The sequence below is a fragment of the Quercus lobata genome, chromosome 2 (genome assembly GCF_001633185.2).
Source record: "Quercus lobata isolate SW786 chromosome 2, ValleyOak3.0 Primary Assembly, whole genome shotgun sequence".
NCBI lineage: Eukaryota > Viridiplantae > Streptophyta > Magnoliopsida > Fagales > Fagaceae > Quercus > Quercus lobata.
Genome location: NC_044905.1, coordinates 61,336,592 through 61,350,464, shown reverse-complemented (window position 1 = coordinate 61,350,464; position 13,873 = coordinate 61,336,592).

The following is a 13,873-nucleotide window of genomic DNA, read 5'->3' as shown; positions in this document are numbered from 1 at the left end:
AGTGGTAGCATAGTTACTGCACCCCATACGATTGGCAACAAAACAAGTTAAACCTACTAAATCCATGATCTCAACAAAGTGTAACCTTAACCTCCAAAATATACATAATGGTAGAGCATATTTGATACTTAAATAAATAATAGAAAGCATTAACTTACTCAAGGCATGTGGCCCGAGGAACCAGATATAGCTGAGATTCTGTTTGGTACTTAGAAAAACTAGTCGCTAACATGTGCAATGCATGAGATAAGCATATTATGGCTCAAAGCATATTATAATATTTTTTTAACCCATAATAGAACAGAATGTTAAACCAAGAGCAAAATGGGGGAAAATATAAAGAGAATAAAAATTGACTAAAAAAGGGATGAGAATCTTAACAAATTTAAGTTAAGAAAAAGCAGTTGCCAATGTAAATCCTTCAATTTAAGAACTTTCATGGCCTTGCAATTAATGCCTAAAAACCAAGTCTTATCTGATTGAAATTAGCTACGAAATAAATAAATAAATTAATTAAAAAGGGGGCTCTCTCCTTTTCTTCCAACCTCAAACTTGTCAAGCAAGGATCATAGAATGGATTATGGGCAATAATAAAAGTCCACAACACAAATTTGGGTAAAAGAAACTACCTACAACATTTAACATTCTGTGAGGCCAAAGATATGACAATCCAACTACAAATTTGAGTTAAAAAATTTAATTGCAAGTAATATAGAAAAGCATGATTCCAAGCCAAAATTTGGATTCTAAAGCAGTAATAGGTTCAGGAATAAAATATGATCCAGCTCAGATTTTCAACATAGATGAAAAAATTGATGTGTAACCCCAAAGTCTTAGGGCATAGAATTCAACTTAAGCAATCTATATATTAAACTCTAGGAGTTTAAACTTTCTTTTTCAGTTTTAGATATCTTTGTGATTCTCATTAAAAAAAAAAAAAGCTTTAAATGTAAATAATCACCCTTTCATCAACATGTTTAATATAAACACAGGTTAGGGAAAAAAACCATAACAAAAAAAAATTATAAAAAAAAAAAAAAAGAGAGAATCCTATAGAGTTGAGAACAATTACATCTCAGCGAAGAAGCAATTAACAATAAAAGTACTAAATTTCTAAACTTTGTTTTATCAACATAGTACAACTTTTTCATTAAAAAAAAAAAAAAAAAACCATAGTACAACTTAAAACGATGAACCATAGAACAATGGAGAACTTTGTTCCGATTTTTTTTTTTTTAATAGTAGAAAAAGGAACAAAACAGAATAGTAGAAGAATTAAAACCTTCTAGGTTGAGTTCCTTACAATCCTCCAAAACCAAAGGAAAACCATCAAACAAAAAAAAAAACATGAAAAATAATCAAGCAATTGGGAACCAAACGAAATAAAAGAAAAATCCATATGGAAAAAATAGGGATGTACAGAGATTCAATGGTGGAGTTTACAAACAAATAGAGAGACAAACAGATATAATTTGGGAAAACAACTTTGAAAAGAATTGGGAGAATTACCTGACATGATAAACCAATCAAAATCTCATCCTGATTATATGAGTTAGTTGACAATTGAAGATTGGGTGATTTTCTAAGGAGGTCATATGGTGAGAATTGGAGATTATGGTGTGTTGGAGAGGGTGGATCTACAGTGTTTGCCAAGAGAAAGAGAAAAACTTACTGGTTGGGGTAGTAGAGCCACAGGCAGAAAAGGAGTGGGGGGAACAACAGAGAGAGATATTAGTTCTAATTCCACTATCATTGATTTACCTCTTAACTGATATAAAATCAGAATTTTTGTCTTTTTATTTATGTATTAATATATTTTTTTGGCTTGTGGCAGCTCCAAGCTTCTTTTTAACTGAAATGCTCCACACTTATCTCAAAAAGATTTAAATACAAAAGCTACTGCTCTTGGCTTAAAAACTAAAACTTTTAAATTACATTAACACTTATCTTAAAATAAGTAGGTTGCTGAATTAAATAAATTCTACTCAGTTCAAAACACACTAGCGATTTTTATAGTGAGGCTAAACTGTCTGCTATACAAAAGCTAATTGGAAATTATGTTTCAAACAAAACATATGTATGCACATTTATGTTACCAATATCAACATGTAATACAAAGTTTAAAGAAATCAAACCAACCCATCAACAAAAAAAGTAAATAATCGCTATGTTACAATTTATAATCCAACCTAGATTGATTATGATGTGGTGTTGATTCTGATGCCAAAACTCAAATCCCCAAGCCACATAAGCAACTTACCCTTCCCCCTTTTACTATTTCAATCCTGTAGTAAAATTTGATATATTGAAAGGAACCAAAATTGAGGGAGAACCTATATTAGGGTTTCGAGTATTGATAAAAACCAATTCTAAATCAAAACAAAATCTGAACCAATTTCTTAAAGCAAAACCAAACAAAATAGCCAAACCTAAATCCTATTAAACACCCAAAATTAATATAAAAGATTTTACCTGACCTAAATTAGGGTTTTGAGTATTGATAAAAACCAATTCTAAATCAAAACAAAATTTGAACCAATTTCTTAAATCAAAACCAAACAAAACAGCCGAACCTAAATCCTATTAAACACCCAAAATTAATATAAAAGATTTTACCTGTAGCCGTTCTAGCAGTCTAATGTTAGGTTGGTTGTGAGGCGAAGCGTTTGTGGCTTAGTTGAATTTGCTTACCGTTGCAGGGGAAGAGAGAAAGATCTGCGTCTAGCTTTTCCCTTTTTGGGTTCTTGTGTATGGGTCTTGTAGTGTTTGTTGGTTGAGTTTGCGTTTGAAGGAGAGACAGAGACAGAGATATAGGTTTTATCGGGTTTGTTTTGGGGAGAAATAGTTATAGGGTTAGAAATAGTTACGGTGTTTAAGGTTTCATTTTTTTAAATAATGCTGACGTGAAAAAATGTGGAAGCTTCAAAAGTTTTGGTTTTATACATATATAGATGACTAAAAGATATCGATTTACCCAAGACATGTGGTCCGAGGAACCAGGCATAACCAAGATTCTGTTTGATACTTAGAAAAATGTCAGGAAGTATTAATTTACCCAAAGTAGGTGGTCCAAGGAACCAGACATAACTAAGGTTCTGTTTAACACTTAGAAAAATGATTAAAAGATATCAATTTACCTAAGGTATGTGGTCCGATGAGCCAGGCATGACCAAGATTCTGTTTGATAGTAAGAGAAATGTCATGAAGTATTAATTTACCTAAAGTAGGTGGTTTGAGGAACTAGACATAACTAAGGTTCTGTTTAACACTTAGAAAAATGATTAAAAGATATCAATTTACCCAGGGTATGTGGTCTGAGGAGCCAGACATGACCAAGATTCCGTTTGATACTTAGAAAAATGTCATAAAGTATTAATTTACCCATAGTAGGTGGTCCGAGAAACCAGACATAACTAAGGTTCTGTTTGACACTTAGAAAAATGATTAAAAGATATCAATTTACCTAAGGTATGTGGTCTGAGGAGCCAAGCATGACCAATGTTCTGTTTAATACTTAGAAAAATGTCATGAAATATTAATTTACCCAAAGTAGGTGGTCCAAGAAACCAGACATAACTAAGGTTCTGTTTAACATAGAAAAATGATTAAAATATATCAATTTACCTAAGGTATGTGGTCCGAGGAGCCAGGCATGACCAAGATTCTGTTTGATACTTAGAAAAATGTCATGAAGTATTAATTTACCCAAAGTAGGTGGTCTGAGGAACTAGACATAACTAAGGTTCTGTTTAACACTTAGAAAAATGATTAAAAGATATCAATTTACCCAAAGTATGTGGTCCGAGGAGCCAAGCATGACTAAGGTTCTGTTTGATACTTAGAAAAATGTCATGAAGTATTAATTTACCCAAAGTAGATGGTCAGAGAAACCAGATATAACTAAGGTTTTGTTTGGTCCATAGAAAAATGACTAAAAGATATCAATTTACCCAAGGTATGTGATCCGAGAAACCAGGCATGACCAAGGTTCTATTTGATACTTAGAAAAATGTCAGGAAGTATTAATTTACCCAAAGTAGGTGGTCCAAGGAACTAGACATAATTAAGATTCTGTTTACCACTTAGAAAAATGATTAAAAAACATCAATTTACCCAAGGTATGTGGTCCGAGAAGCCAGGCATGACCAAGATTCTGTTTGATACTTACAAAAATGTCATAAAGTATTAATTTACCCACAGTAGGTGGTCCAAGACTAAGGTTCTGTTTAACACTTAGAAAAATGATTAAAAGATATCAATTTACCTAAGGTATGTGGTCTGAGGAGCCAGGCATGACCAAGGTTCTGTTTGATGTTTAGAAAAATGTCATGAAGTATTAATTTACCCAAAGTAGATGGTCCAAGGAACCAGATATAACTAAGGTTCTGTTTAACACTTAGAAAAATTATTAAAAGATATCAATTTACCCAAGGTATGTGTTCCGTGGAGTTAGGCATGACCAAGATTCTGTTTGATACTTAGAAAAATGTCATAAAGTATCAATTTACCCAAAGTAGGTGGTCCGAGGAACCAGACATAATTAAGGTTCTGTTTAACACTTAGAAAAATTATTAAAAGATATAATTGACCTAAGGTATATGGTCTGAGGAGTCAGGCATGACCAAGGTTCTGTTTGATACTCGAATGAGTAAGAGGTGCAACACATAATATAATAAGCAAAAATTTGGCAAAAAGACTTTCATTAATAATAATACATTCGCAGGTTATTTACATTCCAATGGCATGGTATAACATTTTTATCTAGATCTTCAAGATAGTAAGAACATATTCCAGCCACTGAGGTGATGCGATATGGCCCTTCCCAGTTAAGTCCCAATTTTTCCCATGATGGGTTCTTGGTAGTACCCAAAACCTTTCTTAAAACCAAGTCCTCAGGTGCTAGCGGCCTTAATCTTACATTTGAATCATACCCTTGTTTGAGCTTGTGTTGATAGTACGCTAGTTGAACCATCGCATTTTCTCTCCGTTCTTCAATCAAGTCTAAGCTCTTTTCTAACAAGCCATCATTGTTGCTTGGAGTGAAAAAGCTCGTCCTCAGTGTTGAGAAATCGGTCTCGAGAGGAATTACTGCCTCAACCCCATAAGTCATTGAAAGGGGGTCTCTCTAGTGGACCTTTAAAGTGTAGTACGATACGTCCAAAGAACGTGTGGCAATTCTTTCACCCATTTTTCCTTTGCATCACTCAATCTCTTTTTGAGCCCACTCACCATGACCTTATTGACAGTCTCGGCCTTCCATTCCCCTGTGGATATGCCGGGGTCGGAATATCTATTTGTTATGCCCAGGTCATAGCAATACCTCCTAAAGGTTTTACTATCAAACTAAAGAGCATTGTCCGAGATGAGTGTACGAGAGATTCCAAATCATGTGACAATATTTTTCCAGATAAATCTCCTAGCATCCATATCCCTAATATTTGCTAATGGTTTGGCTTTAACCCATTTGGTGAAGTAATCCATATCGACTAGCAACCATCTCTAATTCCCTGCTGCCTTAAAGAAGGGCCCTACAATATCCAAGCCCCATTGAGTAAAAGGCCAAGGACTAGACAGAGGATTAAGGACACCTCTTGGTTGGTGAATGTTTGGGGCAAATCTTTGGCATTGATCATATTTCTTCACATACTCTTATGGTTCCCTCTGCATATTTGGCCACCAATATCCTTGAGTGAGAGCTCTATGAGACAAAGATCTGCCTCCTGTGTGGCTTCCACAAATCCCTTCATGTAACTCTTCTAGGAGTAGTTCAATTGCTTCAAGGTGTATGCATAGCAAATATGGTCCAGAAAAAGAGCGCTTGTATAACTTTTGGTCCTCAGATAGACAAAATCGAGGAGCCTTTCTCCACACCTTGTCAGCCTCGGACTTACCCTCAAGCAAGATGTCTTCCTTAAGGATTAGCACAATAGAGTCCATCCAGTTAGGACCCACCCTAATCTGATGAATACGAACCACGTTTCTCCCTATTTCAGTAAGTTTACACAAGTCTTGCACAAGGATCACTCGAGGTAAACTTTGTGCTGAGGGAACATGGCAAGCGAGTCAGCATGTATATTTCTACTTCTAGGGATTTGCAATAAAATGAAAGATTCAAATCCTGACTGCAAGTGTCTAACCTAGTTCAAATATTCCTGTATTCTGAGATCTCTGGCTTCCAATTCTCCCCCTACCTGGCCTACAACCAATCTTGAATCTGAAACCATCTTCACTATCTTTCCTCCCATTCTCAAAACCATAGCCATCCCTACCAATAGAGCCTCATACTCGGCCTCATTATTGGTGGCCGAGAAGCCCAACCTTAAGAATTTTTCAATAATGATCTTCTCAGGAGAAATTATAACTAGTCCCACCTCAGATCCTCTCTGATTCGCTACACCATCAACGTGTACTCTCTAGGGTAAAGGCTTTTGCAGAGAGACCATGCCAACTGATTTTCCCTCCATATTCTGCTTCTCAACTTTTTCTTCAAATGGGGTTTTAGCAAATTTGGATAACAAATCAGCGATGACCTAACCCTCGACAGAGGTGCGAGACATGTACTTGATATCAAAAGCTCCTAAGATCACACCCCACTTAGCAATCCTTCCTGTGTAATCAGTACTTTAAAGTAGAGATCTATGTGAAAGTTGGGTTAGGACAACAACTGTGTGTGATTGGAAGTAGTGGGGGAGTTTACGAGCATGCACCATTGCCAAAATGGCCTTCTCCAACGATAGGTAACGAACCTCAGCCTTATGTAGTAACTTGCTCACATAATAAACTGGCCTCTGCACACCACTATCAACCCGTACAAGCACCAAGCTCACTGCATGGGAAGCCACAACAATATAAGCAAACAAAACCTTATCCACCTCAGGTCTGGACATAATGGGTGGCTGAGATAAGTATTCCTTCAACTGTTGGAAGGCCAGGACACACTCTTCGGTCCATTCAAATCCCTTCCACTTGTTTAAAAACTGGAAGAAAGGCCTACACTTTTCTGCTAACCGAGAAATGAATCGGTTTAGAGCAGCAGTCATCTCTGTAACTTCTGGACCTCTTTGGGACTCCGAGGTGGCTGTAAATTGTTAATTGCTTTAATTTGGTCAGGGTTGAATTCAATTCCACAGTGATTAACCATGTACCCTAAGAACTTCCCTGATCCAACACCAAAAGAGCACTTAGAAGCATTAAGTCTTAACTTGTGTCTCCTCAAGGTTTCAAAGATATTCCCGAGATCGTTAACATACTTGGATTCCAACTTACTCTTAACCACCATGTCGTCTATATAGATCTCAATATTTTTTCCTAGCTGTGACTCAAACATCTTGGTCATCATCCTCTGATAAGTAGACCTTGCATTCTTTAGATCAAAGGGCATCACATTGTAGTGGTAATTTCCAGTGGAAGTGACAAAAGTTGTCTTCTGCTGATCAGCCAAAGCTAAAGGTATCTAATGGTACCCTTGAAAGGTGTCCAAGAAGCTCATTCGGGGATGGTCTACAATGGCATCCACCAACTAGTCTATCCGAGGTATAGGAAAATGGTCCTTGGGGTAAGCTTTATTCAGATATGTGAAGTCCACACATACCCGCCACTTCCTATTCTTCTTCTTCACTACCATTGTATTGGCCAACTACTCAAGGTAAAACATTTCCTTAATAGCCCCATCCTGCTTAAGCTTGTTCACCTCGTCCTTGACAGCATCAGAATGCTCTTTAGATGAGCGCCGAGATTGTTGCTTCTTAGGGAGGACAGCCGGGTTAACATTTAGATGATGGAAAATAAAGTTTAGATCCACCCTAGGAGCTTCATAAGCATTCCATGCGAACACATCAATATTCCTCCTTAGAAATGCTAACAGTTCTTCCTTTTCTCGAGGAGGCAGCTAAGCTCCGACCTGAAAAAACTTCTCCAAATCACCATCTATAACAACTTCCTTCAACCTCTCACACTTTGCCTCTTCCGACACTGCATTCGTAGATAGGATAGGAATCTTTGATTGCTATGAGCCCCCCTCAGCAAAAGTCGAGGACTCAGCTTCAAGCTGATGCATAATTGCAGCCACCAAGCACTGCCTAGCCATGGATTAACACCCAACAAGTTCTTCAATTTGGTTTTCAGATGGATATTTCACCTTCAAATGCAGAATTGAAGAAACACCCCTTAAGGCATGAAGCTAGGGTCTGGCCACAATGGCCGTGTAGGAAGAATAAGCATCCACCATAATGAAGTCCACCTCCACTACCTTTGAACCTACTTGCACGGGTAGTCTATTTTGACCCCTTGGAATAACAACTTTCCCATCAAAACTTACCAAAGGTGAATCATAGGCTGTCAAATCCTCAGACTTCAAGTTCAGCCCCTTGTACAAGTTAGGATACATAATCTCTACACCACTGCCCTGGTCTACCAACACCTTTTTCACATCATACCCTTTTATCTTAAGCGTGACCACTAAAGCATCATCGTGTGGCTATATGGTTCCAATCTTGTCCTCGTCCAAAAAACTCAACGCCAGTCGGATCTCCACTCTAGCCCTCTTCGGCTCAGAATTAGAGTCCTCGATGGGTAGCCGAGCTACAAACATCACTCTGGAGGGATGAGATCTAGTTCTCCCTGGAGCAACAAAGATGACATTAATTGTGCCCAAAGGGGGCCTTGAAGAAGCATTCCCCTGAGCCCTTGACCTTACTTGGTCTCCCTACTTATTAGGCTAACACAAAAAAGGGCTTCAGATGATTCTATAGAGTTCTACAGTCCTCGGTGGTATGTCTTCGTTCCTAGTGGTACTAGCAATGAAGACTTTGGTTGCGCCTCATGGGTCTCCTCCCATCTTGTTTGGCCATTTGAAGTATGACTCATTCTTGATCTTCTCCAAGACTTGATGAACTAGCTCTTGAAACACCGTGTTGACCACTTGAGGAGCTGTAGACCCAAATTGTCGAGCAAAATCCCTTCGAGATCTATTATTATTATTATATCTTTCCGACCTGAAATCCTTCTTGTCATGAGGGATAACCTTAGCCTTTCCTTTCCCTTGCTGCTGGTCTTCCTCAACTCGCTTGTACTCATCAATACGATCTATAAGTCGACGGACACTCCTTACCGGCTTCTTGGTCAAAGACTTTCTCAAATCATGCTCGGCAGGCAAGCCGACCTTAAAAGTCCTTATGGCCACGTCATCAAAGTCCCCATCGATCTCATTGAACATCTCTCAGTATCTGTCCAAGTACGTTTTCAGGGTCTCCCTTTCTCGCATGGACATAGACAACAAGGAATCTAAGGGCCGAGGAACCCTACTACATGTAATAAAACGAGATCCAAACACCCGGGTGAGCTCCTTAAAGGAATCAATAGAACTAGCACCCAAGCCATCAAACCACCTCATCGCCACAGGCCCCAAGCTGGATAGGAATACCTTACACATCAAGGCCTCATTCTTGGAATGCACTGTCATCCTCTAGTTGGAGTGGCTTACATGTTCCACAGGATTCGTACGACCATTGTACATCGTAAACGTGGGCTGAATGAAACGCTGAGGTAGTCTTCCTCCTTTAATCCTACGTGTGAAAGGTGATCTAGAAATTTGGTTCAATGTCCTACTCATGGCGTCGTTTCCTAGACCTTTGCAGGATGGATTTTTATTCCTGCGCCTATGGTGGTAATCCCTATCACTCGAGAAAGACTCACTAAGGGGAGTTCTCGATCTGGGCATATAACTACCATCTCCTTCCTCACTAGAAGAAGAAACAGACCTTGAGGGAGTTTTCCTTCATCGTTCACGGCGCAAGTTCCTCTGCTATTGACATTCCATTTTGCAACCCGCATTTAACCTCACCTAGAGGGTAAAAGAGTAATTTTGCCTTGGAAATATGCATCTTGATTCTGTTCATTAGATCATTAATCTCATTTCACCAAAATGATCTTAATGTTGTAATGATCAAATCGACTGGTCATAAACCCTAATCAGACCACTAGATTGAAAGTTATCATCAAATCAAGTTTTAATGGCTGAGATGCACTATCACAAATTGAGTACAACTATATATGATTATGAACAATTAATTTCAATTGGTTGTAAGTATAATCAATTTGAGATCAATGATGTATCATAATCTGATTGGTTAGGACTATATTTTATGGTAGAGTTGCACATACCTAAATAATTAGATAGTTAAACAATAATTATTTAATGAGTAATTTATGCAATTATCTTTTAATTAAGGTAAATTTGGAACTAATTACGTCTGAAATGGGAGTGATTGGAGCCTATTAATGTTAATTGGAAACTAATTTGGGACCTATTAATGCTAATTGTGCTGAAATTGTTTTCTAACAAATGACTTCTGCTCACCATTTCATTGATATCTCTCAGAATATTTTGAATCTGTGAATGAGGTTAATTTTCCCAAAAATTAGACATCTGGGGCTTCAATTTTAGCACAAGAACCAAATAATTCCGATCAGAATTGAGTAAAATATGATTTTTTGAAGTTGGCTCTACAGGCTATTACAGTAGCTACAAGAAAACCGAATTTTGCTTGCTTCTCACTCCCACCAATCTCTACATTTAATACACCAGATTTCCCCAAAGGCTAAAATGAGGTCTAAGTTCATGATTTTTTGTCAACCCTCAGTAAATGGCATTTCATTCATATTTCATCAACCACTGCTATATAAATCCCCCCCCCCCCTCATCTCCTTTATTTGAAGATAGAAAAAACCCCCTCTCTTAAGTTCTAGGAAGTTAAGTAGTCTTGTTATATTTTGGTCTTCTTGAGACTCAAGGTATTGAGTGAGACTCACTCTTCCTCTCCTAACTCTTCTTTTCCTCCACCCTTAGGACCTCCCTCAAGAGTCTCCTCCTCCACCATATGGATCTTGTATGAAGGTATAATCCCTTTCCCTAATTGTTTTTTTTTTTTTTTTTTTTTGCCATGATGAGAGTTTAAGATTAAAGCATGATACTAATTATTTAAATTCCTTTGAATGTTCTTATATGTTCTTGATTGTTCATCACATGTTCATGCATAACACTAATTTCGATCTTAAATCCACATAAAAAAACATGAAAAATATGTTTGTTTAATGATTCTTTTAAATTCTTGAATCTATGATATCACCATCCACACACATTCACTAGAATTTATTTCTCAATCCAAATGCAATGCTTAATAAATTGAATTAGGTTTATCACGTGCACACACATTAAACTCAACATTCAAATTGATTTATATATTGGATGATATGATATGAATATTGGTCACTATAGTCTAGAAGACCGGTTTCACCGGGTAAGGTGGGTGCCTAACACCTTCCCACCTTGTAACATAACCTCCGAACTTAGATCAAGGGTTAGTAGAGCAAATGTTTATCCATGTAATTTTCGATTTCTAGATTGTAATTAGGAAACAAATCCATGTACTTTATCTTAAATTGTATCTAGGACCAAAGCCATGTAATTTTTCTATGATCAATGTAAATTCAATTGAAAATTAATAAAATGAAGAATTTTTCAATTTTGGTTTTCTTATTTATCCCAATAATTAAATAAGTGACGACTCCATTGTAAAACTTTTAATCTAAAGGGGAAAATATAACTAGTTGAACCTCTATTTTGAGAGCTAATAACACGACTTTACCCATTCACGTGGGTTTGGCTCAACATCCTATAAAACAGGCCAGGGGCGCGGTCTCTCACATCCGCAAATGATCAATCTCAAGTTGCATGTTCCTAGCATTTTCCTCATGAGAGACATGACTCCTAGTTTGAGATTGACTTCTACTAGTATGGGTGGTATGCACACTTCCCTCCTGGTCCCTTCTTCGTTCAAGATGGAGGAAATGATCTTGACGTCAAAACCCCATAGATTCCTCCTGGTGTGGACCTAAACCCACCATATTTGAACGTTAAACTCACCACAACACCAGAATCCCCACAGATGGTGCCAATTGTAAGGACACAAATTAGCTCCCAAGCCCAAAGGATGGATGAACTTAGGCCGAAAAAACCCAATACAATGAATTTGTAGAGAGTGGATTGGAAAACTGGGTTTTAATGAGTTTGACAACAAGTAAAGTGAATCCAGATGACAGGATAAATAAAGATAGACTGGTTGTATCTAATAAAAATTGTCATCGGCACAGTCCGAGGAGATCAGTTCTTGTATATATCTCTTGAAATTGATTACAAATACAGTTCTTATAACTACAATGTTTTTCTCTTAATTTTCCAATCCCTTCCCCTTAGGGTCTTCTTTCTATTTTATACTATCCTCTCCCTTCATCTCTACCTTCCACATGTAAATTAGATTGCTGGTATTGATTCTTATCCCATCAGCACATTCTTGAAGTCTTTGGGGAGTAGCTGTAAGGCTGAAAGTTAGTATTCAGGTATCACTTCCTTATTAATGCGGCCAGAGAGTTAGCTGCAAAGTATTTAATGCGGTGGTAGCAGCTTTCCCTTTAGATATTTCATAGCCTCTCTCTATGCTGTTCCTTCTTGATACTTATCCCCATCAGTGGAATTGTCCGGAACGTTGCCCTTGATGTCAGACCACACCTTCTGATCTCGGCTTTGCTCAGCCGAGGAAGCATTTCTCCTCGGATCACCTCCCTGGAACATCACGCCTAGATCCCTTCTTTTATTTATTAGTGCTGATCTCTATAACACGTTTATCCATCCTTGGACTATGAGGTGTCCTCAAACTGGGCCCCCGACCCAATATATTCTACTGGGCCTAACATCCCTACAAATATATATTTATATTTTTATAGATTTCCTTGTATAGCAAATCCCAAGTATCTCGTTGATATCATTATAAATACAATATATTGAATCCTTTCAAGGGTCAGGCTCAAGCTGATTCACATAAAATTTCAGTATTGTTGTTATTTTGTATTTATTTATTATTATTTGATTGTGTTTATTTTTTGTTGCAAGTATCACTTTATAATTCTCACAATTTTTCAGTTAGTATCACAATTGTAGTAAGCATCTCGACTCTCTAATTAAATTTATGTTTGTGTTTTGTTAATTTGAAATTATTTATTATTTCAAATTTTTTGGTTATAATAATAACAATAAATAATTTCAAATTAACAAAACACAAACATAAATTTAATTAGAGAGTCGAGATGCTTATTACAATTGTGATACCAAGTGAAAGATTGTGAGAATTATAGAGTGATACTTGCAACAAAAAATAAACACAATCAAATAATAATAAATAAATATAAAATTACAACAATACTAAAAGTTAATGAGAATCAACTTGAGCTTGACCGTTGAAAGGGTTCAAGATTTTTTTTTTTTTTTTTTTGATAAGCTGTTATGATATTGAAACTAAAGAAACAAAACAAAACAAAACAGGCCGGGTAATCTTTTTCACGAATAGACTTGACGACAGCAGGAAGATTACCCTTATTAAAACGCAAAAAATGACTAGAAAGTAAAGAAAACTTGGAAGTAACATTAGCTGCTGCATTACAACTTCTCCTAAGCCAAACGAAATTGCAACTAGAAAAGGAATGAGCAATATTGCAGATATTATTGATGGTGGTATTAATAGACCAGTCAAGGGGGAGGTTAGGGGATGATAGAGGGTCAAAACAAGCCTTGGCATCTCTTCAAAACAGACGAGCTTCCATTGCTCTTTGATTGCAAGCTCCACTGCCCAGAAAATGGTGGAAGCTTCAGCTTGCATAGGAGAACAAACTTTGACATATTTGGACTAGACTTTAACAACATCACTTCTATGGTCTTGGGCTACAGCTACCAAAGCTGCTAAGATATTATATTTATAATGATATCAACGAGATACTTGGGATTTGCTATACAAGGCAATATTCTATAATGAATGAGAAATAT